This window comes from Palaemon carinicauda, chromosome 45 (assembly GCF_036898095.1).
Source record: "Palaemon carinicauda isolate YSFRI2023 chromosome 45, ASM3689809v2, whole genome shotgun sequence".
In the NCBI taxonomy this organism is placed as follows: Eukaryota; Metazoa; Arthropoda; class Malacostraca; order Decapoda; family Palaemonidae; genus Palaemon; species Palaemon carinicauda.
In genome coordinates this window covers 31,811,702-31,816,701 of record NC_090769.1, presented here as the reverse complement: position 1 = coordinate 31,816,701, position 5,000 = coordinate 31,811,702, and positions in this window count along the sequence as shown.

The window sequence follows — 5,000 nt, the reverse complement described above, 5'->3', positions numbered from 1 at the left end:
AAATAAAAAGACAGCAGGTCCGGGTGGATAAAGCCACCGCTATACAACCTTAATTAAAGAAAATAAATATTTTTAAATAATTAAAAAAGGCTAAAGAAAAATGTGGAGGAGAATAATAAACCTGAAAAGTGGAAAGCATCGAGAACAAAAATGATAAACAAGGTAGAGAAACCCAGTTAACGATCTAAGACTCACAGCCCTTACAAGTAAGTCATACAAAATATTTATGGGTGTTTTGAAAGACGAAATAGAACACCTTAAGAGAAATATGGTAATGAAAGACACGCAGGCCGGAGTTACAAAAGGGGGAAGAGTAGATAACATATACTTATTAAAAATTATGTTGAAGAAATTTACAAAAGAAAGAAAAGCCTAATAGTGATCTCTTAATACTTTATTAAGGCATGCGACTCCATTAAAAGATGAAAATAATGAAAAATCTAAAATATACTCAATTGCAATAGATGCAATCGAAGAGATCTACGAAACGGACAAAATGAAAATCAACTTAGGATATGAAATAGCAAAGGATTTTGATGCAACATGCAGGATAAAACAGGGAGGTACAGTCAACAACTTCATCTAAATTGATAACGTATCGATTAATAGAAGAGTTAGAAAGAAAAGGAGAAGGATTTGAAGGTGAAATCATCAAGATTCGAGTACCATGCTTTACAGACAATGGCCAAAATTATAGAGGATGCAAAAAGAAACATAAAAAATTTAATACAAGTAGGCACTACTATAGGTTAGAAAAAACAAAAAAAAAAGCTCATGTATTGACACATAACATGAAAGAAAAACCCGAAGAGATAAAGGGTATAAAAGTAACAGCAAGCATAAAACACTTTGGAATAGAGATAGAAGGGAAAAATGATGGAGAAAGTGGACAGACAAGCTCGCAAACTTGACGTACTCTATCATTCGAAAAAGATGCGATAACATATTAATAAGAAAAAAAAAATGGAAAACTATGGCCTTATCACGAAAATTATATATAATGGCAAACGTCACACAAAGTGAGATAATAAAAAGATAACAACAAATAAAGAACGAAGTGGGTTGAAAATATTTAGGGGCACCACCATATGGTGCAGTAGCTACTCTTCGGGGAGAAAGGTGAGCGTTAGAAATAAAAACTATAATATAGGATCAAGGTTCAATAGAGACTTAAACTGTTAACCATGACTAGGATAACAGGAGGAAGGCTGAGGCTCGTGAAATGGATAGAAGAGGTGAAAAATGAGCTGTTGAAGAAAAGTTTGGAAGTAATGAAAGAGGAAAAAGTTAATAAATAGATAAAAGGAACTAGGATGGATGAAAGATAAGGCTATGAATGATGAAACTATCTGGAAAATGGAAAGGGAAGAGATGAAGACTAAGATAAAGAGAAGTAGATAAGTAAAAGATGGAGGGAAGAGATAAAAGTTAAAAATGTAGGGAAGAAATAAAAGTAAATTTTTTAGAAATTTATGAAAAAGAAAAATATTCCGTAAAAGAGATGATTTATGATAATAAACCAGGCTCAGTTATAATGTACATAGCTAGGACGAGATGTTTAGAATTAAATGGTAGGGCCAAAGTACAAGGAAGAAATGTAGTGTAAGATGTGCCGAGAAGAGATAGAAGACTTCGCTAATTTCTTGCTTTTTCGCCCGGAACTCAGCGAAGAAAATAAATAAAGGAATTACAGCAACTATATGAAGAGTTAAAGAAAGAAAATAATTAGAAATATGCCATTTAAAGAACACTGGGACAAAGAAAAGAAAAGACCAACCAAATGTGGAAAAAAATAAAAAATAAAATCAGATAAATATAATTAAGATGAAAACTAAGGAGGTGCCGATGAGAAGGCAAATCCTGAACGTAATAAGAAGCAAAGCAAAGGTCCAGAGATTCTCAAAACAGTATTACTGAAAATCCTCCCTGCAAACTACTAGATTCCCCATCTATAATACTAAGTGGAATAATGTTTCATAGCTTTATAAATATTAAATTGGAAAACATTGCCACTTAAGATTGAGAGATTTAATTCTTCGAATAAATTGTTAAATTGAAACTACAAGTTGAGTAGCACGAATTAACTATACAGTAGGAGTTCAGGAGCTAAATGCGTTTCTATCGAAACAAAGTTGGAAGTAGACATAGACATATAGGAAATACTTATCCTAATGTTACTGTTCTTAAAATATTTCATTTATCCTTGTTTCCTTTCCTCACTGGACTATTTTCCCTGTTGGGGCCCCTGGGCTTATAGCATCCTACTTTTCCAACTAGGGTTGTAGCTTAGCATTTAATAATAATAATAATAATAATAATAATAATAATAATAATAATAATAATAATAATAATAATAATAATAATAATAGCAAAATGTTTTCCAACGATGTTTTAAAACAATAAAATAAAAGTTGACGAAAATGAGACCCCCCGAGTCTAGCTAGCCTGATCTAGATAAAAAAAACTCCCACAATGTTAATGACATCTATGATACACGAGAACAATATGCCATCAAATATAGAACCGGAGATCTCAAATATGTGGCATCATCACAACATCACGTTGCAGTATAAAGAAAAAAATCAATAAAAATTATTTCAAATCAGATCTTGGTCAATAAAAAAAACTTATATATAAGTATATCTAGATAAAACTTATCACAAATGTATAACTAGATCTCTTGCAGTACAAGAACTATATTATATATATATATATATATATATATATATATATATATATATATATATATATATATATACATATGTGTGTGTGTAGATAGATATATTGTATATGTGTGTCTGAGTAGAGTATGTGATTGGTACCTGATTTCTTAAAATGTGAGAGGAAATAGAAGATATGAAGTAATTGTTCCTATTAGAAACAGTTTCTGTGAATCCATATATATAAACATATATATATATATATATATATATATATATATATATATATATATATATATATATATATATATATATATATATATATATATTCAAATAAGCCACAATAAAAAACTTATATATAGAACTTATCACATACGTATATTTAGATAAAAATTATTGCATAGCCTACGTATAACTAGATCTCTTGCAGTACAAAAAAAGAGGAAAGTATTAGAACTGATTTCAAAACAGATCTCAGTCATTAAAAAAAAAACTTTTATATGAAACTTATCGCATATATCTACACAAGCTCTCACATATGAGCAAAAAAAAAAAATTGAGCAACAGTTACCAAAAAAAAAAAAAAAAAAAAAAAGATGTGCTCCGATTAACCAAGCGAATGTTTTCAACTGCAGTTATGAAAGGCACCGCGAAAAAATGAATAAACAAAACAAGAGTAAAAAGTTAACGTTTTCATACCGAGAAAAACACATAAAACCAATAAAGCTCCTTTCACGGTCGTATAGGCTAAAAGGGTAATCAAAAGATCAAAGGAAAAATACATTCGAAACACAAACACTTTTGATTTATGTTGGGATATAAAACGTAATGAAGTACTGAATTACCAAGATTATAAAAATCATAATTAAAATATAGTGTCATTTTTAACTCAAGAAATTCTCTACCTGTATATGTATTTGCTTATCAATAATTATTTAATTGTTCCAGTTACATTATCTCTCATATTTTACATACACACATACACACACACACACACACACACACACACACACACACACACACAGGAGAGGACGTCGTAGACTAAAAGAAACGTGGCTGATGAAAAGCGAAGGGAGGTTGGATCTGAGAATAGGATTGAGCTTAGGGAGATGGCACAGGAAAGAGACATATGGCATGAATTCATTGAGGCCCTATGCATCCAGTGGAAGCCAGAATATTAGCCAATTAATATATATATATATATATATATATATATATATATATATATATATATATATATATATATATATATATATATATATATATATATATACATTATATATATGTATGTATGAATGTGCATATATATATGTGTGTGTGAGTGTTTGTTTGAAACCTTGTTTGATACTTTAAAATGTGTACATAAAGTATCTGCACTGCTTATATGAGGCTGCAGAATCGGAATGGGTTTAGTCTAAAATCTAAATTAAAGGATAGTTTAGGAGAAACGGCAGACGAAGTCGGAGAGATTGGAATACACTAAGAATTGATAGAATTACAAGATGCTGTGGTACAGTGATGATTGCGTGACTGAATGACAGACCAAGGTGAAAAAGGTATGTCTAAATAAAGGAAAGGTTCAGAAGGAATAATCCAATGTGATATAAATTGGGATTGTATAAATGTTATAAAGGGGATATAATAACTAAGTATACCAGGGAAGGTGTATACAGTAGTAAAATTTAATTTGATGAAAATAGGAGAACAGTTTGGGAGTACACATGGAAAGGTTGTGTAAATCAAATATTTGTTATAAAACATTTATATCAAAAGCTCAAAAATAAAGGTAAAAGCTCTATGTGACATGCCTAGACCTCGAGAAAACTTGTGATAAAATCAAAGAAGAGTAAAGTGGAGGATATTAGGGATGCATAATATAGAACATAAGCTATTAAGAGAAACTAATTTTTGAGACAAAAGAGATTCGCGCTAAAATTTCGAAACAGGAGAAAAATTTATTTGGTACAGCTAATGATATGACACAATGAAATGTTATGTCGCTGTGACTGTTTAATATTTTCATGGAGGGAACATGCAAAACTTCAAATTATGATCATTAGCTGAAGTTCAGTAACAGTGGTACATAAAAATTAGTCATGAATGGAATGTGGAAATGTTGATGTTTGCCAATGTTAAAAGTTCTCGCTGGTGATGGATACGAAAAACTATAAAAAGTAGAGAAAAAGACAATGTTCGCAAGAGGAAAAAGTTGAGAATAAATAAAAGTGAAAGCAAGCTTATGGGGGTATTTGGAAGAGGGAATAGAAGCTGCCGATTCATATATATGTTTGGGAGTAAATCTATCTTATAGAGGTAGGATGAAAGAAGAATTTTGCCAGG